This window comes from Falco peregrinus, chromosome 4 (assembly GCF_023634155.1).
Source record: "Falco peregrinus isolate bFalPer1 chromosome 4, bFalPer1.pri, whole genome shotgun sequence".
Lineage (NCBI taxonomy): Eukaryota > Metazoa > Chordata > Aves > Falconiformes > Falconidae > Falco > Falco peregrinus.
The window spans coordinates 23,994,800-24,019,645 of NC_073724.1; the positions used below are offsets into that span (position 1 = coordinate 23,994,800).

At 35.6% G+C, this 24,846-nt stretch overlaps 1 long non-coding RNA gene across 1 annotated transcript in view; it reads right to left on the reverse strand.

The window, feature by feature from the left end:
* LOC114013008 (uncharacterized) overlaps positions 1 to 24,846 on the reverse strand; it is a 60,378-nt gene that overhangs the window by 24,048 nt on the left and 11,484 nt on the right. Inside the window, exon 2 of the long non-coding RNA XR_003555834.2 lies at positions 16,107 to 16,180. This is a non-coding gene — a long non-coding RNA (uncharacterized LOC114013008). The remainder of the gene's footprint in view (positions 1 to 16,106; positions 16,181 to 24,846) is intronic.

A 24,846-nucleotide genomic window follows, 5' to 3' on the forward strand; every position in this document is an offset into this window, starting at 1 on the left:
AGTTGGAATGGTATGCCAGACAGGTGTCAAATTTGTGAACTGGTGTTCAAAATAGATGTTGCACTATCTACATATATATATATATATGTATAGGTATGGACAATGGATGTGTATACATATATACATATATATGTCCATTGCTAACTTAACACTCAGCTCTATAATCACACCCACATTTTCACTGCATCCAGAAGGTAAAGGCTATGTTACTAAAGGTATCTTTTCAGAAAAGTAGGACAGACAGAATTCAGAAGATGAAATTGTATATGCATATGAGGATCTGCACCAATTCTAGTGTGTAGTGAAATCGTAATCAGCTCTTGTTATGATGCCTTAATTATCACTTAAGGTAGTATAGATGTCATGCAGCATGTGAACTGACTTCACTATGACACAGCTCCACAACTGAGGCACAAAGACTACTGCACTCTATGTAGCACTACAAAAGGCAAATTTTGGCTGATGGTGGTGATTTTTTCGTGATAATGAGAATAAAAACAAATCTTAAAACATTTTCCCTTCATACCTCCCTTCTTTCTGAGCTCAACTTTACTCAAAAATTCTCTACTTTTTCCCTCTCAGTGGCACAGGGGGGTGGGAAATGGTGGTTGCAGTCAGTTCATCATACATTGTTTCTGCTGCTCCTTCCTCTGCACTCTCTTCCTTTTCTCCAGTGTAGGGTCCCACCCATGGAAGAGAGTCCTCCAACATGGGTCTTTCCCACGGGCTGCAGTTCTTCACAAACTGCTCTAACATGGGTCCTTTCCATGGGGTGCTGTCCTTCAGTAACAGACTGCTCCAGCATGGGTTCCCTGTGGGGTCACAAGCCCTGCCAGCAAACCTGCTCCAGGGAGGGCTGTCTATGGGGTCACAATCTCCCTCACACATCCACCTGCTCCAGCATGGGGTCCTCCACGGGCTGCAGGTGGGTATCTGCTCCACCGTTAACCTCCACGGGCTGAGGGGCACAGCCTGCCTCACCGTGGGCTTCACCATGGGCTGCAGGGCAATCTCTGCTCCGGTGTTTGGAGCCCCTCCTCCTTCACTGGCCTTGGTGTCTGCAGAATTGTTTCTCTCACATATTCTCACTTTTCTCTCCTGGCTGCTGTTGTGCAGTTTTTTCTCCCTTCTTAAATATGTTGTTACAGAGGTGCTACCAGTGTCACAGATGGGCTCATCTTTGGTATTGGACAACGCTGAAGCTTCTAGTAGCTCCTCACAGAAGCCACTCCTGCAGCCTGCCCGCTACCAAAACCTTTCTACACAAATCAAATACACAAATTTCTAATAATGTGTTCATTTTTTTTTTTAAATCTCTTTAATAGTCACACTTGTTTTTTTTAGTTCACCATAACACTACCTAAAAAAAGAACAAATCAGTAAGTCTATTTGTAACTTCTACCTCAGCGCTACAGCTAGGTTATGCCATTATAGCTCTACTGTTCAGTAACTATCCCCACACAAAACACAGATGTTGATTTCTGAGTATTAAAGGACATTGTACATTTAAATATTCACATAATGAAAGGGTTAAATAGCCCACGTAACCATACACTGTGCCAGATGATGTGCTTTTACAGAAGAAATGTCTTTTGTTCTTCTAACAGTTTACAGAGTATGTTGAATTCTCAGATGTTTCCTGCCTTTTATTTAGAAGCTTTTACGTTTTTTAAGTATTCTTAACCTTACATTGTAGTGCTAGATTTCACATTGTCAGAAGAAGAGATTAATCTAGAATATTTGTTAGGTTATTGTACTGTATTACTTTTACTGCCCCCATCTGACTTTACAGAAATCCTATAAATTCACACGCTTCATTAAGTATAATGAATTTTAACTTTTTAGACTGTCCTGAGCACTCAGCCTTAAAAATAGCAGGAAATGCATCAGCTGAATTGAAAAAAACCCACCACCCAACATTCACATTTCCAGTGTTTGTTCATATAAATCGTGATTTTCTCTATGTAGTGATGAAATCATGACAACAGAATAGCACCTGTTCATTCTAGAAAGAGACATGATACTATACATATATATATGTCATGAAGTCACAGTACTAGGAAATTGAAAAGTTACCCATTTCGTGCCCCCCACCCCCCAAAAAAAAAGTTTTGGATCATTTCACAGACACTGTTTGAGCTGATGTTAATTTATGAAAGCAATCTATACCAAAATAGACTTTCCAGAAGTTCCCAAAGGCTCTGAAGAAGAAATTTTTTATTAATTTAATATTTTTTAGCTCCATTTTGGAAATTTCTATTAAATACCAGAAGAGTGTGGGTTTAAGCCTTTTAAACAGTTAATGTCTTTACTACTATTAGAAAAGTGTAAAATAACTAGTCTCTGTATAGACAAGCTATAATTTACTGTTGCACTGTCCTACAATCCATACTGAAGTAGCATAGTAAATTCTTTAGTAATTTTAACAAATTTTAATTAATATTAGAAGTACATTCAGTGGCCATATCCCATCACATGGCATGAAAACAAAAGTTTGAGGAAAAAGTTCATAGAACAAACATGCTCCATTTGCCTTCTACAAGTACAATATGTTTCAGCAGAAGGATGAATATTTTTCTCCATATATATTTTTTCAGTGTAGGAAAGAAATAATACAAAATATTTCATGAAAAGTGAGTTTTGTATTTTTAAAATTATATATACTGATGCCCAATTTATGTCATGTTTTGCAGCTGTTGAGGAAAGGATCTGCAGGCTTTGCATTTGAACCAAAGAAAAAAAAAAATCTTTTTCTAAGAACAGATCCAAAAATTTGTTCCTTCTTATTTGGCTACCATTTAAAGGGAGTGAAAAAAGTCACAAAATAGAAGAAAATAGAAACAGATGGAAGAACACTCTCAGAAACAATTTACCCAGTTTTTAGTGGGTTCCCATCTGCCCCAAGTTCTTTTACCTTGTTATAACAAACAGGGAACAGAAAATCAAAATCAAAAATCCCTAAGAAAATTGTGTTTGAAAACTGCTACCAAATAAGTCAGTCATTTGTATTCATCTAACCAAAACCAAATTTGTTACTGTGAGTGCTTCCCAATCTGTGCTACACAGGCTGGAGTTCTTGAAATTTCAGTTATTTTCAACTTTTCCATGGCCACAGATTTCCGTTCCACTTTTTCTTTTTTTGTTAGGAGTTACTTCAATAATTATGCCTATCAGGTTCAGTTTTCCTAGTGACTCAGAAAGGTCAAAGCCTTAGGTACGGGCAAGAAGAAAAAATGTGTGTTGGTATGAATACAGTCGAATGCGACAACAATCACATCTAATTTTGCTGCTTGTGTTTGGTGTGATTATGAGAAGCTGGCACTTCACTAAGTTTCAATATGAAGTACTCGGAGATCTGAATCTTCTGTTGCTGAAATAAGAGCTGTTGTTGAAAGTAGGTCATACAGGAATTAATACGGGTTTGGAAATATGTTATTTTGAACAATAGACATAAAGTGATATTTCTGTCATGCCAGGACTGGTTCTGACATTACTGAAATATTGTTTCACTGACCCACCCTTTCTCACTTGTGTGCCAGCATTTATGGTGACGCTATACAGGAATACCACAAGAAACAGCCCTTCCTGTAGTTTCTTGATGACTAAGGCACTGTAGCATCTGGCATATAAGTGGCTGAGAGATCTGGGACTGCTCAGCATGGAGACGAGAAGGCTCAGGAGGATCTTGTCCCTGTGTATAAATATCCCTTTGGAGGATAAAGGAAGACAGAGCCAGGCTCTTCTCATCAGTGCTCAGTGACAGGACTAGGGGCAATGGGCGCAAACTGAAACACAGGAAACACTGAGTGTCAGTAAACACTTCTAATGTGGGCGAACACTGGAACAGGGTGCCCAGAGATGTTGTGGACCCTCCATGCTTGCTGACAGTCAAAACTTGGCTGGACATAGCCCTGAGCAACCTGCCCTATCTGACCCTCCTCTGAGCACAGAGTTAGACTGGAAGATCTCCAGAAGTGCCTCCAGCCTCAACCATCCTGTGACACTGTGTGCTATTCTGTGTTCAAGGTACAAGACAGACAAGGGAAACTTATCCTAGCTGTAAGCCAAACTGACATTTCTAACCCTCTTTTGCAAAAATGGGCTTAAACAGTCATTTTACTAACATCCAGTAACTTTTTAAAACAACCACAAAAAAATCTTTATTAAATAATCTGAATTAAATTATTTCCTACTGAGAAGGTTAAACATAAGCATGGAGCTCCTGCAAAGTCTTTCAGAATTTCAGAAGCACCCTTGTAAGTTAAAATGACATTGGTCTTTGATTTTTAACAGAAAAAAAAACCCAACTATTTAAGCCCATTAGGCAATTAAGGGAAAAGTTTATTTCCCAGACCATAATGTGCTGGACAGAACAATGATCTGCATGCTCTTTTAATTGCAAACATTGTTTAAGAACATTGTAGTATTTTGTTCCAGTGGGTGCAAGAGATTAATATTCAGCATAGTATACAACATCTGAAGTATTTTTATCAGGAAAAAAAATGAAACTTGGAATATAAGCAGTGCTTTTTCTAAGAGCTACACCTTTTCATAGCTTGAAAGTTTGGAGAGGTAACAAAGAAATGGGGCATGGGGAGAGAAAAGCAATCCACATTCAGGAGCAGAAGGGAAGCAATACAATGTCTGTACAGAACTACAGCAGACTGAGGCCATACACACAATCTATGACTCAACCATTCCCCTATTTCTGGAAAGTAGTGCTATGCTAATATAGCAAAACTTTTGTGCTAGCCAATGTACTACGGTATACTATTAGTCCATGGAGTGTTAGACCAACAGTCTGTCTCATTTAGGACCATTCAGGACCAGCGCACCATTTTGAGAACAATAATGTTATTAGCAATGTTCTCCTGCTACAATATCTTTTCATGAATGGAGGTATTGTTACCCTTTCCAGTGTATTCCTGTTGTATTTAACATTTTCTCCCCGACGTACTGTATGTATGTAAGGACTGTTTTTGATGGGAGAAAACTTACATTGTCTGTTTCACATATAGTATTGGCTTTGTGTAAAAATAGCTATTTTTAACCTCAACTGTTTCTAATGGCAGAACTATGTAGAGTTGGCTGCAAATGACATTACATTTTTCATTTATCCTGACAGTATTTTAAAAGCTGCATTTGACATGAATCATCTGAATTTGTATTTGAGATCTTTCATTTTCATCATAGCTTTTTACAGGAATAGATGACAATGTCACCAGTGTTAGTTGCTTCCTGGAAACAGTGTTATTTAGCATTTCTGGTTTGACAGTCTTGTTTTTTACTTTAGTCGAATTAGTTATCACATTTTAACAATTATCCCTATTACAAGTTATATTCAGATTAGGCACACAGGATGAAATTGGAGAATGTCACCTGTAAAAAGACATGTTGCCATTAAACTCAAAATTTACATAAAGTAGCTGTATAGTACAGAAAAATGCATATCCTCCAAAAGAGTGATTTATACTGCTTAGAAGTACCAAACAGCTGCTTAGCTAAAAGCTTGAATCAAAGCCCTCTGAAACAAATGGAAAGATTTTCATTGATTTCACTTCTTTTTGGATCAGGCCCAAAAATGTAGATTTTTAGCTGAGACAGACTGAACATTCATTAAACTGGATATTATTTTATCAGGGAAAAGAAGATGCCCAATGGAAAAAAAACTTGTCAATGGGGGAAAAAGAAACACTACTCAAACAAAGACTTGTCACTGTGTTTCTTTTTAATCATACTTTACATCACATTCAGCAAATAAAATAAGCTAGTGTAATTATTCAATGCTGTAGTTTAAATGACTCATAAAAAACTTGTCAGAAAATAATAATTTCATTTACAAAATTCAGCAACCATGATTTTTTACATTTCAGGGGGAAAGAAAAAGATTACTGAAATAACATCATTTTATAAAAGATAAATGTCACTTTTACATTATTTTTAATAAATTAATTCATTTATCATTAAAAATGTCTACTCTGCAGTGGAACTTGAATTGAACAATTTTTATGTATAAACTTAATGAGGGAAAATAAAAGAATATGTGAGTTATACTTGCAATATTAACATTTTTAGTTTGTCCCTTTCACCACACACTCACATAGAAATACACGTAAGTTGTCAAACACAAATTGCATCCTTAAAAGAAGCTTCAAAAACTCTTCTCTCATTTTTACTTAATCTTGCTTGCTCAGTAAATAACCGATAGCAAAAATGAAATATTAAAAAAAAATAACAAAAATTAATTTAAAAAGAAGCTCATAGAATGATAATTTTTTTAAAGAAAAAAAAAATCTACACACTAATATTCCTAACTACCATTAGAAGATTTCACACCTCCAAATTATTATCTTTACTTGGTCTTTGACTTGGCTGATCTCAAAATTGTTCCAAGTTCATTGTCCTGTTATGCCTATATCCAGAGTATAATTTTCTGCATAGAACTGTTTGAAGTTTGAATGAACTGAATGCTAGCTTAGATATCAAAACCATTCAACCCATGACATTCAACCCTTGCTAAGAAAAAAGAGAATCAGTGTCGGGCTTCAGGCTGCCATATAGCTGGACTTGTTTTTTTGTAATAACATAATTTAAAATGAACATGCTTCTCTCTGAGCAGCAGCTAACTATATGCATATTCTTTTACTAAAATCTTACTTATGCTATTACGTAGACAGCAGTCACTAGAGTACAGAAAGGCAGAGAAAAGGGGGACACACTTTGCTGCCTTCCTTTGGGTTCTTCTTTCAATAGAGGATGAAGAGAGAGCTCCATGATGGTGTGTCTCTTTACAAGCACAGGTGTTTGCAGGAAATCACTGGCTCACGCTCCATTGGTCACTAGCAAAAGCATGCTTTATACTTGATATTCTTCAGTTTGCCTGCCCAATTTCTGGACCAGTCTGAAGCACTTGTAATTCTCTTGAGAATTACATGGATTAAAATAATAGGAAAAGATCAAATGTATTAAAGCCTGTTGTTTGGTTGGTGGGTTTTTTTTTTTGATAGTAATGTTACAATAAAACTTACTGTGAGAAAGTTAGAAACCGTATTTGAAGCCAGAGATTCACCTCACTTCGCTATATCCCAGCGGTCATAGTAGTAATTTGTGACAGCTCCTGGTTGGAACATGTCTGAGCTAATTTCCAGACACAATGTTTTATTTGGTGGAAATTTTGAAATATGCCTGTTTCATCACAAAGGAATTTATTTGAAATAAATCAACTTGTACAGGGTAATAAAGCTATCTCCCAAGTATCATTCCTTGTAATTCAAAAATTGTTTTCAGCAAGAAATAGCACATCATGAAACAGCATTTTCAGAAAGATGTTTGTCTTGTTTCTGTATGTTAAGCAAGCTATGTTTATAAGTATCTTCTAAAGTATAAATATGCATACTACTGATACAAAGCTCTATGAAAATGCAGCTGCTTGAGAAAGACACAGTAGTAACTCCTGTATTATCCATGAACTTATGCAGTGAGTGGACTTTCTTTTCCTGAAGATGCAGAGTAGGACACTACCCTCTACTTCACTGTACACAGACAGCAATATGTAGATAAAATGTTGCTTAAAAAAGTGATTGTAATTGAGCCATTGTGACGGAAAACATGGCTGATAGCTATGGTGGAATGCATTATTAAAAGTGCCTGCAACTGAGCCATTGAATCTGTCATAGGAAACATGGCCAACAACTCATTTGGAATGCATTATTAAACCAATCTGTCTTACCAGTTCCAACATTATCCCAAGTTTCCTAACAGAAGCAAGTCTGAAGTAGCAACTTAGCAAATGGGTTTGCAGTATGTTTACTATTGACTCTGTTATTACCCATATGCAGGGTCTTCTGAGCATTATGAGTGGAACAGGGATAAGCACACCACTTTTCTTAGGATACCAGGTGTAGACTGGGGCAAGTCCTAGACCAGTTTTATGTTATCCCGTATCTTGTATGAATAGCCATGCCATTAGGAAAGGGGGAAAAAAATAAAAAAAAAAAAAAAAGGGAAAATATGTCAACAATACAATCACATAAAACAAGGAAGTAAAGCCAGCAAAATTTTTAACTTAGAAGTTGTTGAGTCACTGTAGGATTGTGCATGTGCATTCACGAGATGATAGCTTAGTAGTTTTAAACTAAAAGAATGTAGGTTTAGACTAGATACTATGAAGAAATTCATAGGAAGAAATTAAAAAGAAAGCTCTGGGGTTGCCAGCACAAGAAAAGGACATGGACCTGCTTGGGTGGGTCCAGAGGAAGGCCACAAAGATGATCAGAGGGCTGGAGCACTTTTCCTGTAAAGACAGCCTGCGAGAGTGGGGTTGTTCAGCCTGGAGAAGACTCTCTGGGGAGACCATACAGCAGCCTCTCAGTACCTAAAGGGGGCCTATAGGAAAACTGGAGAGGGACTTTTTACAAAGGCGTGAAGTGATAGGACAAGGTGGAATGGCTTTAAGCTGGAAGACGGTAGATTTAGATTAGGTATTAGGAAGAAATTCTTTACTGTGAGGATAATGAGAACAGGTTGCCCAGAGTTATGGGTGCCCCATTCCTGGAAATGCTCCAGGCCAGGTTGGATGGGACTTTGAGCAACCTGGTCTATTGGAAGGTGTCTCTGCACATGACAAGGCAGTGGAAATAGATGATCCTTAAGGTCCTTTCCAACCCAAACCATTCTATGATTCTGTGATGATTCTGTTTACATGGACCACCTGGACCATCATGATTATGAGACATAACTTTTCTTGTGATGTCATGACACAGGACACATGCACCCTGTTTTCTTCAAATCCAGTACAGCCATCCTTCTGCAGCTGGGATTATTTGTCATTCAGAAATAAATAAATAAAAAGCCCCACAAAAAACAACCTTTTTGTCTTAACAGTGTTTTCAAGGACAACAGTATCTATCTGCTTGAGATATTGAACTAATTCTGGTGTGATATGAGGATTTATGTGATTGTCAGTCTTACAGTCACAATTAAATAGATGACATCAGCCTGCAGGTAGTTCAATAACTAATTTAACTTCCAACTTTATATCTCTAATGATGCATCAATTGCATTGTATTTAACTTCAGGAGCAGTAAAGTTTTTCCACAGCCTTGGTATGCATGCAATGCATTTGAAGATCCTCTATTTTACTACTTTTTAGGTAGGCTAACAAAGCTTGAGCTCATTAAGCAAAAAAAAAGTATGCTCCACAAAGTTCAGATGCAAACTTTTCCAACATCTGTCAATGATTCAAGTGAAGGATTTTGTTTCTCTCATTAGCTTGCTTTTCTAGGCTATCACGATGATTAGAGACAAAATGCTTGAGCAAATCAAATACTCTTGATTTATTTGATCTATTAAAACATCACAATTTCATCTAAATTGTTATGTAAATTTAAAAATTAATTTATTCATAATGGTTTTAAACTGTTAAGCACCCCCAAAATCTTAAATATTCCGGAAAGGGAGAGGGACAGGATGGGATAGCACAACACATAGATGGACACAGGATGATGAAGGGCCCTCAAAACTCTTTTTAAATTGGAAATTCTGTCTCTTGCTGTTGAAATTCCAATAATTTCAAATAGGAGGAAACTGGGAAACTTGCTGGGGGTATCAGAAAACTTAGTATACAAACTCCTCCAACCACCCTCAATAAATAAATAAAAAAAAAAAAAAAAAAAAAAAGTTACCCTCTTCAAGATGCCAGACCTGATTCCATATGTTTCTGTTAATTAATACACTTTTTAAAGTAAAAGTTAACTAAAGACAAGCCCCTATACCTTTGTAATAAAGCTAGATTTTATCCTTCAATGCTTATCAAAAATATTTAATGAACAGAGGAGAGTGATATGTGCAAATGAGGATGAAAAAAATGCACTGTAAACAGGATGAATAGACATCTTTCCTTTTAAATAAAGCTCATGAAATAAGGTGCTGCTTATTTACCCTTCATTTGGAATGTATCACCAGCTCCATGAGCAGCACAGCAGCTATTTTTTTTCCACTTCTTTCATTTATACTCACTCTCCTGTTATGAAAGGCACTGTGTTTAGAGCACAACATATAATATTTTCTTATTTAATACATATTTTATTTGACAGATTCCTAGAAGCAGACTTGAGAGACTTGACAAGGCTGTCAGTTTAAAAATGCCACATATAATTTAACAAGTGGGTAGTTGTTTGGGATACTGGCAACTAGCCAGTGAACATTGTGTGTATTTGCATTTGGCGCAGGGGCAGGAGGTAATGAACAGCAGATTTCAAGACTATTAGAATGTTTTTTAATATTTAATGGTTTGTAAATGTTCTAGAATTTGTTTATTATTGGTGGAGTGGGTTTAGTTTGGCTAGTGGGGTTCATGTATTTGTATAGCTAGAAAATTAGTAAAGACCTTCATAACACTGTAGATAGAGTTAGTTGAGCATTTTTTTCCTCACAGAATGTTCATGTGTACAGTTATGGTATCTATTTTCCTTCAATCCTAAGGCAGATTCCAAAGCTAGGAGGAAATACTGTCCTGTCAAATTGCCTAAGGAGGAGAGTCTTCTTATTTCACTTGTCAATGACCTTTCCCAAACACAGAGTCCATAACAGTTTTCCAAAATAAATTGTATTTACAAAAAACTATATTTCTTGGGTGTCACTTTTACATATGTAAGGTCTATCTTGGGCTTTAAATCGAGGTTGCTTTTCATTTAGCTTTATTTTGTTTACAAAACCGATAAACAGGAACTAAAGCATCTGGGAAAATAGACCTTTTTATCTTTTTACTTAGAGAAACTATTGTAATATGATTTTTTGAGTCATGAATTCTATACTGAAATAAAGTCAGATATCATGTAATATGAAAAATTTAAAGAAACATAGTCCAAGGATAAACTATACAAATCACTGGCAGTTTTGCCTGTCTTGTGAATTGCAGCCATCCTAATTCATGGGAATAGTATTTTATCTCCTATCACACAACTGTATATATTTTGACTATACACACAGGAGTATTAACAAGGAAAAGTTCCTTACTTGAAAGACAAATGTAATCTATGAAATCTTTGGGTTTGATTTCAATATTTTCTAGGTTCAGTGATGGTAAAAACAAATACTTCAAGTTCAAAAAGAGATTTATGAAAAAAAAATTAAATAGCACTTTTTAGATTATTTTACCTAATTAAACCATTTAAAATTATTTACAGAATGTGTACACACAAGGACTGTTTCCATTATATCATGCAGTTCCTGAAGTGATTCTTAGGCTGTCTATACTTCTGCTTACTGTGGTAGTGAGCAGATACAAAGACCAGCTACAGAAAAATCAGCTTCTGCAGTGGTAGCTTGGAACATTGTACATATCATTTAACTTGCTTCTCTGGCACACTCCTTTGTGAAGAACTTTACACAGATCTGCTAAATGCATTGCAGAAGGAATTATGATTTTTATGTGCATATATAGATATATTTTGTATCACGCCACTGGGGGTTTTGTCTTGTTATACTGCATGTGCCAAATTACACTGCAGTAATTCCAGATTTACACTGGTGAGCTCAATAGAGGCAATCCAGATTTACAGTGGGATGACTGATTGGAATCTGTGTAATGATTCCTTTCCTGAAAAGCTCTTAGTTTGAGGCAGACTCAATACTAACTTCTATTTAGATGGAAACTGAGAAAATATGATAAACACTACCTTTATCTCCTCCTGTATATAGACCAACCATAAAACAGTTGCCTCCAGAAAATTATTTCTTACAAACAAAATTCTTGAACTGTATTAATTTATGCTGCTGTCTTCTATGATTTACATTAATTACCTCTCACTGATAGAGAGAAAGGATGGCTGCAATTTCATTTAACTAATTCTGTCTCATATCCTTAAGCACATAAAGGTACAAGATTTCTGGTAGGGTATGGGGTTTGGTAGCCCTTCCCGTATCAGCAACATTATGAATAAACACAATATAAACACAACAGAACTGTATCATCTTCATGAACTTGAAAGACATTTCAAGAAATTAAAATCATGGTTTCTTTTGTCTAGAACAAGTAATTAATTACAAATTCATATTGATTTGTTTTGCTTAATATTCATGGAAAGTCTTTTAATGTTTTCTGTTAGTAAATTAAGATTGCTATTGATCTCACCAAAGACAACATGAATGAGATTAAACTTACATAGCTCAGTTTTGAGATGAAAATAAAGATATTTTAACTGGATATGCATTCATACCAAACCATATTTTATGATAATAGTAGCAGAAATAATGTTTAAGGTTTACAGATATGCATATCTTAAAAATATAGTCCTTTTGGCACAACCAGTGCTATTGAAATAAAAGAAAACATTTTTAACTGTGAAAAGAAAAAACATGTCATCTGCATGAATTCCCAGTGTGTGTTAATAAGTCAGTATCATCTCTGCCTTGAGTTAATGGAGAATTGTAGCAAATATATTTTTGTTATTGAGGAAAAGTGGAAGATTTATCTCACTGTCTTGAACACTTACACTTCCTTACTGTGTTCATTTATTCTTCTTAATGGGGAGTTAGAAAATGTCTTTTATGAAACCATTGGCTCAAGTCTGAACAAACTCATTCTATTTGTCATGCTCCAAACCAAGTCAGTCTAGTAACGATAACAACACATATAGAGATGTTGCTATAAAACTTTTACATGTAAATGAGAGACTGCATTGTTTGAGCAATCCATATAGAGAAACAGCTTATGGTAAAGGACCTGTGAAGACAATTCCCAGAATGTGAATGATATCTGTGAACAGGCACACAAAAAAACATCTGTAAGAATTAAATTTCTTACACTTAAAACCTGATGTGCACAAGGAAACTATCTAATCTGATTTCCTAATGTACAGTATCTCAGAAAGAGATGGTGAAGCTCAGTCACACAAACCCACCGTTTACCTGGAGGTGTACCAAGGTGATGTTTGTCTCTCATCTAAATCAGTGCATTTATTCTATCAAGATGTTGGCATTAAGTATGTTAAAGAGCAGGCTGATTCAGAAAGAATCTGCTGAAGGAAGTACTTCGTATTAAACAACACACATGCACATGCACACTACCAACAGCAAAGTAGGAGGAGAGAGTTTTATGCCCCACTGAGACAAGGAGAGGTATTTTGGTAGTTAAGCATGTGATGACACAAAGATGCGCTTGAGCCGTATAAGTAAAGACAAATGACTAGAAAACATCTTGCATATAAAAGTGTTAAACTAAACTGGGGTGGAAAATTAAAATCCTCCTGGAGGGATTTAAAGGTGAGATGGGATATTTCTAGCTATTCCAAGCAGTACCCAATCTGAGGTGCAGTATATGGAGCAAGAGAGGGCAGGACCTCAAACAAGCATGCATTAAAAGAAGGATTACAATAGGTCTTTGGGAAAATTAACCAGGAGAGCTTTCTGATTTTAAGATTGAAGATGAGTTCCACAATGATTACACTGTTACAGTAAAAGGGAGATACTGTATACACCCATCTCCTGTTTCACTTACATACTCATTTGTTGCAGAACTAAAGCATTCATGTGAACAGGATGAACATTCGTTTTATGTTTCTTTGTCAGTGTCACAGTTTTATCTTTGTTGTTGGTTTTGAATATTGTGAATAAATACTTCCCTCCAAATTTCATCTAAACCTAACATGAGTCATTCCTCACTATACAGTATCTTGCCAAATGTCCTTCTGCGCCAGCTACAAAATTGCAAGAAATTATAAAGAGTGAGCAATTCTCAAACTAGTAATTGAGACTAACCTTCTGCTTAAACAGTTACACCACTGGTGGATGAGGGAAAAGCAACTGGTGTTATGTGCCTGGACTTGTGCGAAGCATTTGACACAGTCCCACATGACATTGCTGCCTCTAAACTGCAAAGGCATGGATTTGATGGTTGGACCACTGGAGGGATGGATAAGAAATTAGCTAGATATCACACTCAAAAAGTTGTGGTCAACAGCTCAATGTCCAAGCAGAGACCAGCCGAGAAAGCCAACTGAATCCTGATCTGTATGAAAAGAAGCACGGCCAGCAGGTCGAGGGAGGTGATTCTCCCCCTTCTACTCCACTCTGGTGAGACCCCACCTGGAGTGCTGCATCCAGCTCTGGGTCCCTCAACATAAGAAGGACATGGGCCTGTTGGAGTGAGTCCAGAGGAGCGGCACAAAGATGATCAGAGGACTGGAGAACTTCTTTTATGAAGACAGGCTGAGAGAGTTGGGGTTGTTCAGCCTGGAGAAGAGAAGGCTCTGGGAACACCTTCTAGAAGCCTTCCAGTACCTAGAGGGGGCCTGAAAGAAAGCTGGAGTGCAACTTTCAACAAGGGCCTGTAGTGACAAGGCAAGGGGCAAGTGTTTAAAATTGAAAGAGGTAGATTTAGGTTAGATATTAGAAAGAAATTCTTTACTGTGAGGGTGGTGAGACATCAAAACAGGTTGCCCAGAGAAGTTATTAAACAGGTTGCCCCATCCCTGGAAGTGCTCCAGGCCAGGTTGGATGGGGTTTTGAGCAACTTGGTCTAGTGGAATGTGTCCCTGCCCGTGGCTGGGGGGTTGGAAATAGTTAATCTTTAAGGTCCTTTTCCAACCCAAGCCATTTTATGATTCTATGAATAAAGCATGGTAAACACTGAATTCAGACCAGTTGCTTAGATCTTTGTTAAATCACGTCATGAAAACCTCCAAAGATGGTTTCCACAGGGTTTCTGGGCAACAAGTTCCAATGGTTAATTGAATTGTAATGCACCAGAAGAACAAATTTGTTACTGTGCTTAAAACGCATGGCATTTAGTGTATTTTAAGGATTAACATGGCATTCCAACTGCTATATAATTCCTAGAGTCATCCCCTGTGCTTCATTCTTTACCATTGCCTAAGATTTCAACACTGTGCTAATAATTCACATGAGGGATTCAGAGAATTCGGAGATGCTCTTTTAAGATTTTTTAGCATGCATTATATCAACAAGCTATTTTATAAATGTGTAATTTTAGCCATGATGTCTCTCACTTCTTTGCTACAGCATCATATAGAATCTATACATGGCTGTGCTTGACTGAGATGCAGCACAGAAGCATTTGTCAAAGGTTTCTGAAATGTTTTTAGTATTTAGCAATGAACATACATGACCTGTGATTTTACTTGTTCTTGATATGTATTTAAAATTCTTAGCTTTCTTAACTGTTTCCCTAAACAATTCTGTACATATTAAACATACAATTTATAAACCCATAATTTATACATAATTTAATAATTTCTATAAATCCATTTATAACTTTTATATAAATCCATTTATAATTTTAATATAAGTACATAATTATACGTAATTTTTATTAAATACTTTTTCATTTTAATTATTTCTGGTCAAGTATATCAGCACCAATTCCTTTAAAGCATATAAACACATGAGAGAGATTGTCTGTATATTTAAATATATCTATAAATGTATATATAAAATATACATATATACACAAAGAAATAATATTGTAATCTTGTCTAGTGCCTCAACATCAGATTCTTACACACCTCCATTTCTGTTGACCATGACCTTGCAAATCAGTAGAGCGCAAGCAAATTTTTTATGAAGGGAAAGGCTCTCACAGTAACAGATGAAAAGAGTGTTGTTCAACAACTGCATCACATACCACAGTGAGCAAATAAAGAATAAAGAAATACGGATACAAAATGGCAAAGTCATTAGGTACCGTGATACAAAATGTGAACAAACAGAAGAAAGGAATGAACAAATTTAAGAAAGGAAAAGTAGATAAACTAGAGTAAAAAATACAGATCATTTTAGAGACATAGAAAAATTGTTTGCTGGATCAGAAATGTTATTGTCTTTCGAGGATTTTGAGATCTGCAGAGGGAAGCCTCGATGCAAGTACAATTTTAAATATGGAGGAATTCAGTCAGAATTTTGGCAACTGCTTTTTTAATCCTCGTGCAGCAAGAAACTATACTGGGAGGGAGAAGCATTCTTATTTTTCACTAAAAGAGGTCAACCTGAAAAAAACTGCTGAGTCATCACTGTACCTATAGGCAGCAGTAGACTCTAGATTAGATATGATAACCTACAAAAGAGAATTCAAAGCCACAGTTGCTTACCTCTCAAAATGTCAGCTCAGTTTTCCCCAGCAGTCAAAAAGAAAACACAGTGTGGAAAATCGTTGGGAAAGGTACTGAGAATAAATCAGAAAACAACTTTGTGGTGTTAACAGTAGCTGGTGAGTCCATATCTTGAATATTATTCTCTGGCTACTCCATCTCAAACAGAAAATCCTTTAACTAGAAAGTTACAGAGAAATCATCAAGGACGACGAGGCATTCTGTGCAAGTGATTTTTTTTTTAAATTCAGTAGACTGACACTTCAGTAGACTGACTAAATATTCTAGAAATCATATGTCCTAACTGGAAAGCCCAAGAGCCAAAGAAGTCTACATATCCCAAGGGTATGCAGAGAATGAACAGGAAATACTTATTCTCAGAACAGAACAGGGGTGACATCTTAAAAAGTACATAATATCAAGACAGCAAAAAAGGATTTTTTTTTTTTTTTTTTTTTTTTTTTTTTTAATGTAGAGGATGACTGCATTGTGCAACGCATTGCTGAAATATACCAAAGACAACAAAACATGTCAGATGTTGTTGGGCATCATGTTTAAACATAATAGTCTAGATGCAGTCTTCAACTTAAAACTTGATTCCCAGAAGCTGGGTAATATAATAGGATTACTTTTTCCTTAACTAAACCATAAGTATCTCATGCTGTTTATACTTGGAATCATCTTTCTAGATGGAGTCGTCTTATTGTCAGACCAAGATACTCTTAAATATTACTGACAAAATGTTCCATTATCTTATTTTGGCCTGAAATTCTACTTATTCCATTTGTCATGAACTTGGGTAGCTTAGCCTAGTTGGAGTGTATACAGCTCCTTTCCTTAGAAAACAAATTCAGAACAAGATAATCCTGAACTGATGATAAAAGTTCTTTAAAGCTCTCCTGTGTTTTGTTTTTTTTTTTTCTTTTCTCAAGAAATTATAGAAGTATTTAACTCAGAAAAGAAATGAAAAATAAGAAGCAAGAATTTCTTCCTGAAGTAAGCATGTCTGTATCTTCTAATGGAATATCTTTGCTACATACAAAAGTAGCTAACTTTCTTTCCAAATAGTAACTTTAAGCCTTAATATATTCTGTTGGTAGAAAGGTATAAGGTAATTTCAACAGTCAAAGCATTCAGTCGTTGCAACCAGCAGCTAATACATATGGAGCAATACAGCGTTTGCCAAAGGAGAGTAACATTTGCATTGCATTCAGAGATGTTAAAATACGAATGGAGGAGACACATTGCATATTCCAAAGTACTAGAATAAAATCAGATAACTACCTGATGAGATTCCTTAGAGTACAGGTGTATTGCTTTCTGTGAAAAACATACAACTCATACAATTGATAACAAACATATTTTTAATTGGATTTTTCCATTTACTTTCCTATTGCAAGCAAAAAAACCAAAACACTCACAAAAAGCTGTTTTCTCTCAAACAAACGTGTAACCTTAGCGGATTTAGTTACTTAATTTGGGAGCAACTGTACAAGATAAAGCATGATACTACTAACAATGGCAAGGCTAGCATTAAGCTTGCATTAAGGTGCTACAGTCTGCCATAGCACCAGGAGCTTCATGAGAAGCAGCAGCAAACTGAGAGTGACCTACATTCATACACAAATTAGGTCATCATTCATTTGACAATACTTTGGTGATGTAAATTTCAGATAGTCTTAAGTAAACAAACCCATAAGAGCTGAAGAGAATATGTATCTAGTCTCCAAGGTCTCTTCTAGAAATGGTCTTGTGATCTAATTACATGTTTGATTGTATCTCAATGAAAAAAATAAATAAATCTTTAAAGTTCTGATTCTGAAAGGATCACATAATCACCTGTTTGCAGAGGATATCTGTATTCAGCCAGAAGGTCTACGACTAAGCTATATAGGACGAAGGAAAGGACAAGACTAGGTGCTAAGATGTTTTCAGGAGAAAATGCGATTGTAGAAGGACAAATTTTGTACCAATTGTTTTTAAATGTCCATGACAAAGAAGTGTATGAAGCAGAAATAATCTGTGCCCAGATTCTTTTCAAATGCTTTTTCAAATAAAATCTTCACCCCTATGATGTCTTTAACAGCATCAGGAAATCTGGACAGATTTTAAGGACTGTCTGACAGGGAAGATGCTGTCCATGTGACAGGGAGGATTCTGTCCATGTTTGTACAGACAACTTCTCTGATGCATCCATAGTATGGAAACCTCATAAACTGCATTTATAATTCTAGCAGTACAACTCATGAGGACACCTTTCCACGGGTTGATCAGAGCAGTTGTGATGATTATAGTCCAGAGACCTGGAACTGTCAAAATATAGCAGATGAGTCTTCTTTCCTGGTTTGTTTTTTTTTTTTTTTTTTTTTTACAGAAAGAACACCCTTGATGCATGGCTGGATCAGATTAATCCAAATGATTTATTCTTTAGATCAGCTTGAAAGGCTTGTCTGTTTAGTAGGGAAGGAAAATTTTATCTGAGGGCTTAGTTGTGGGAAAAGTGTGCTATCTTCCCCTGAGCTTTGTTGCACTGAAAAGTTACAGTCACACTTGCAGGAAGAAGTCTGAGCTAGGAAGACCAGAATCTGATCATTTCCTCAGGAAACACTGTTAGGGCTAAAAAAGCACATAAGGCCCTTGAAACGTACAACAGATGTACTTGAGAGTTAATATTCATCTGAAAAAAATGAAAGTTGCTCTTGAAGCCTATATTTATACCTTATACATACATAGTGGGAGAAGGGGAATGTCTCTACCGCTTTTTCAGCAGAACACTTTCTCAGATGTTTTACTATAGCAACCATGAATTTAATAGAGGAGCTGGAAAGTGTTGCTTCTCTGTGTTGGAGGGGAAGTTGTTCTGAAACAAGATTAAATTACAGAAACCATTAAATCACTGTAGCTAAATGAAATTGGACAACACATCTTGTTTGGGTATCACTTAAAAACCAGGAATATTTAATACAATTTATATTCATGATGGCTATATATTTTCAAATGGCTAAACTCTAGGGAACTCAGTGTGAAGCACTTCTGTGTGGAAGGAAATTGACTTGAAGGGGAGTGCAGAAGGTGAAACGTTTTAAAAGAATTATTGGTATGCCTATGATATTTGCACATCCTATTAACCTTCAATTGCACAAACAGAAAACCTTCTTCAAAACGGTGAAGGGCTCAGTTCAATTTACCTGTTATAAAATTTAATTTAACCAAAAACCTACAAGAGACCAGAAGCTGAAACAAAGTCTATTGCTGATTGGTTTAATGTGAGAAACCCGAAATTGATGTTGACATCTTTCCAGCCTGGAGCAATCACTACACTGCATCTCTTAATTGGCTATCGAGGCCTGTCTCTTTCTTGCACACAGTGGTAAACTCATGCTTGCAACTGCAGGAATCTTCTATTGTAAATACTTACATGGACAAACCACTTGAGCAAACAAAAGATTCCCCATCCTGGATAATCCAGTTAGTCTTTTAGATAACTATGAGATTTGCAAAAATTCTTGGTAACCTTCTCCATTGTGTGAGAGTATGAAGTATGACATTATTAGCTGAATGTGCCAGCTTGGAAAATGCATAGGGCATTATGGTACAGTCACTGTATTATCTACTAGATTGAGCCAGGTTTATTAACAGTGACAACCATAACAACAATTAAAAGGCATGCAAAACCAAATTCAGTTACCAGAACCGTATGGGAGGTTTGCAATCATACTAGATTTTTTTTTTCCTAGAACATTTACATTTAGAATTTTCCATGAAAATGACCTGGTGTTTTTGTTGTTTTCTCTCAGCCTCTGTGTTGGAATCTACAGAAGTTCAGTAAAATATATTTTTTTTCACCTAGAGAGCCTTTTTCTGATGACAGTCACTGTTAGATAACATTGGAAGCTGCATTAGAAGGCTTGTTATGTGATTCTTTTGTTCTTAAATCTTCCAAATAAATTCTTTCCTGTCTGCATATTCAAACAAATATCAGTCCCTTGCTGTAGAGACCGTCAATATGGATCTAAACAATGTCTCACAGGGAACTTCGAGAAATGATGAGATTTGGGACTTGTCCCTAGGAAGAACAGCTTCAGAATTTTTCCTTTTATTGTCAATATAGATCTATGCTTCCTCTTCAATAAGAGCAAGACAAAATCCAACCAAACAAAAAAACCTCAGGTAGCTCCTTCCAATACAAGGTTTCTTTCTGGAAAATGAAAGTAAATAGTTTTGTGATAGCTGCACTACTAGAAGTACACAGATACTTAACTGAATTAATGTCTATGTGAATGTCCACTTACACGAGATGTAATTCATTTGAAGAAGTATTTCCGGTCTAATCCTAAAGTGTGGATTTTTTCAGAAGCACATGGATAGACTTCTGGAAATCATTACGTAAAAAACTTGATTTGTAAAAGTGATTAAGTTTAGAACGTTACACCAGGCAGTGGGGTCTAAAGAATTTTCAGTTATCACAGTAGGCATTTTTTCAGCCTATGATAGGAAATTTTGTCACAAACCTTTTGAGTTTTACCATTTTAAAATGAGCTTGCTTCATAAATTAAGAAATGAACTTACTGTACTAAAAGGCTAATTAATTTTTCTTTGTTCTTGTCTGTAACTTTTCTTGACAACACTTCCTGTTCAGAGCTCTTCAGAAATTTGCATCGATTGCAACCTCTTAGAATTAGGATTTGGGGATTTTCAGCAGATCTGCTTCAATTTTGATTGGTAAGAGATCTAAATCTCTTGGTAAGAGATTGCTAATTCAGATATCACAAAACTTATTCAAGGTGTGGAAGAGAAAACCGAGACTTTTTATTAAAGCAATTGCCAGTGTGCAAATCAAAAAAGAATTTCAATAGCTTAAACTCTAGCTCCATGACACATCTAAAGAAATAACCATGAACATAACTTCTACCTTTAGTCATATATAGTAAGCTGCTTCTGACTGTGTCTACTGAAAACCTTATCAGATGTCTGAAATAACACGGGAACACTGGCAAAACATATAAAGTTTGCAGGCACTGCTGGAGTGGTAACTAAACAAGACAGGTTATTTCCTTTGGCTAGGATACGTTCATGCCTGTGTTTTAATACAGTTAAATGAAAAGGCATACATCTCAGAACTACAAATACAGGTCTCACCTGTAGAAAGTGGAACTGTGTTTCAGATATCAGCAGGCATTTTGATAACCAAGATGAGGAGGATGGGACCATAATAAAACAATCTAATTTATTCTGTAATTAGATTTTGAAATTCCTGAAATGCATGTGCCTTAACGAAGTGAGACAGACCACTGAGACAATAAAAAAGAATTAAAAGGAGCTGTGTAGAAAGCTTTGCTGTGCGTGTAAGCAATTTGCTAAACCTAGAGGCAGCCACTGAAAAGGAAATTTCCATTTGGAAACTAGTATTCCTGAATAAGTGTGGTACAGTAATAAACCGTAATAACTATCTCCAGTGTCTCATATCTGAATCAAGATAAGGTACCTTTTTAAAAATGTGGTTTTGATTCACCAGATGTCATGTGCTTGACACAGCATCATTTGGTAAGAGATTGCTAATAAACAAAAGTTCATGCTAAAGTAAAATAATGTTCACCCTTATACTTTTTTAATCTAATCATCCATGAAAGAATGTTATGAAGGTAGTGATACAAATTATGCTGTTTAGCTAGTAAAGCAGAATTCAAGATAAGCACTCTATAGCAAAGAGTTTATTCATTATAGCTATTTGGATTGTTCTCCCACCCTTGCTCTTTTTTTGGCAAATTCAACCTCTTCTGTAGTCTCCCAGGAAAAGCTTAGAAAGATATCATCCTATAAGCATGACTGAAAGGAGTTCTCCAGTGTTTTTAATCCTTTTGACATCTGTGACATCTATTTCACACTCTTTCATTAAGTAAGCTCTGAAAACCATTGACCTTAATGTGAGCTATATACACTTGTCTTGGACCCTGTTAACAAAACAGACTTCAATGACTGTCAAGATTTTTTTCTTTTCTCTACCACAAACAATCACTTCATTTAGAGCATATCTAGACAATATGGGGAAAAAAACAACCCTCCACCCAGTATTCTGTGTCTCTTGCTGTAGTCTAGAATTTTTGCCCAAACCAGTGTCTCACAAATAGGCTGAAGGAATAATAAAATTAAGATGTTTACAAATTGTTTTAACTCCAGTAGCATTCTTAGATGTAAAAATTTATTTCTGGTCAATTAAAATCACATTTTTAGATTATCCTCTCTTTATGCAGTTGGTGTTTTCTGTAAAAATAACTGTCACCATTTTATATAGATGATGTGGAAGGGGAGATAAAACAGAAGTTTTCAGAGGTCGAAAGTGGAACAAGAAGGAGTTAAGATATGCAAAGGCAGTTGGTGGGGAGGAAGAGTCATTACTGTAGTTTCTCATTCTGGAAGATATACATATAGTAGTGTCAGATGAGAATGACTACTGTATGAACTTTTTGAAACTACATGTAGTTGGAATAGGATGCTGGTCTTAAGAAAGAAAGCCTTTTGAAAATCAAAAGTTCAACGCACCTAATGGTTAGTTCCTCCCTCACCCCAAGTTTTAAGCCATAGGTCTTTCACTTACATAGTTGAACTAAGCAGAGCAGAGCTCAGGAGAGAGATTCAAAGATCTTGACATTTTATTATATTACATTCTCAATTTCAAAACCAGCCAAAAAGTTTCTAGGATAAATTTTCCTGAGAATATTTGAGATATTAAAAAAATCTAAAAATGCCTTGCATTCTTTTGAAAATAATTTCAATAGTGAAAACCAATGATCTTTACACATAGTGTTTATTATGTATATAGTCTTTCTGAATTTAAGTATCCTTCTTTTATGTGTGAGATTTTAGGTATTTTGGACTACACATTCCTTAGCAGGGTTCTCATAGCCCGTATTCAAAAGCAAATCAGCATTTACTCTTCATAAATACCCTTCTGGTGAGTATATCATGGCAGGGATTATGCCATGATTATTCTGATAAATCTGTATTAAAAACACCTCTGTGGACTAAAACTTCTAATTGCAGACACAGCAGAAATAAAATAATCTTTGGACACCAAACACCAAGTGGATTTCATTGTGATTGTTCATGGTGAGGTAACATAACAAGATCATCAATGTTTCATTAACACTGAAGAACTTTCAGAGATGTTCAGAAGCACATTATTATTATTGATAGTATTATTAGTATTAGTATTATTTTAATATTATTTAAAAGCATTAGCATTTCTTAGCTCAGTTTGATGCACTAGCATCAAAATATTTCTTCCTGAGGACTTTTTAAACTCATAATAACAAAACCCAATAATAAATAATAACAAAGAAATCTTCTACAGAATAAAATAATATTCAGTGAGCTTTTACCTTACCTTTTACTTTAAAGGTTTGTACTCACCAGTGCAATTGAGAAATCTATCAATATTTTAATGAGTTTGACGTGGGGAAGAAGAACAATATCAATATGAAAGGCTCAGATTCAATTCTACTACAATTTCACTTTCTCAATGCAAGCAATCCAAATTTGATGAGTTTACAAATTTGACCTGGAAATATTGTAAACCAAAAACTTCCTTGTAACACAGGCAGTATTTTCAAGATTTTCATAAACTCAGAAAAGCATCTCAGGTTCTGCTATGGTATTTTCTCTGTATATAAAAAGCATCTATACTTTTTAAATATACTACCCTAGCTTGTCCGAATATTGCAAAGTCTGTCTTTCATTTTAAATGTAATTGAAAGTCTGAATTATGTTCTTTTTGATTCAAATTTGTTTAGAAGTTGTTCTTAAAAGTGGAATCACAGAGGAAATAGGACTTAGAGATGTCAAGACAGAATATCAAACTGAGTTTTCTATATGTATTCTGTTCCTGCAATTCTTGATTGTTTGTAAAAGTGGGGGTTTTATGGTAAACTTTGTGGCAAATTTATAATTATTGACTTTGTTATTTAAGGTTATGGTAGAAAAAAAATAAAAATAATTTAATATAGATTACCAATTCACTTAGTAAAGTGATAGAACACGTAGCAAATTGCATGACCTATGGAAAACTCTTGTTTGAATTATGTGGCACAATAATTTGCTTGTGTCACTCTGCTGACTGGCACTTCTTTATGAAAATGACAAGCTGGAGTTCACAGTTATATCTTCATCTAAAAGAAGCTATTTTCTCATCTTCGTACTTGCAAAAGACATTCTGAACAAATATGAATCAAGAAAACCCAGAGAATGATATCTGTCAGTTTTAACCTGAGACACTGAACTCTAGTTATTAAAATGTTATCTCTTCCCTTACCTCAGTAATTTTTTGATATACAATATTAATTTATCTTAACTTCTACAGATTCAAATGTAAATGTTTCAAACCTCAAATTCTCCTCATACAAACTAACATACTATTCCTGTACCATTCTCTTCACCTTTTAGCTAACGATAAGGTTTTATGAGAAAGCTGGGCTTGTTGACCAACTGGATAGTGACATAAGAGGCCCTTAATGCTCAACTGACTATGCGCTGAAGCCATTTAAAGACATAAGGCATCAAAAGCTAACATTATAAGAATCAATAGTTTCTTGATTGTTTGGTTCTCTAAATCACTTCAGAATCAAACCAATGCCAAATGCTGGCATGTGGAAAGGGGTAAGAAAGATAATCTAAGAGTAGAGAGAAGAGCTGGAGGGATTGGATCATTCATCAGTTACTTGCTTTTGGATCAACACAGCTCTGT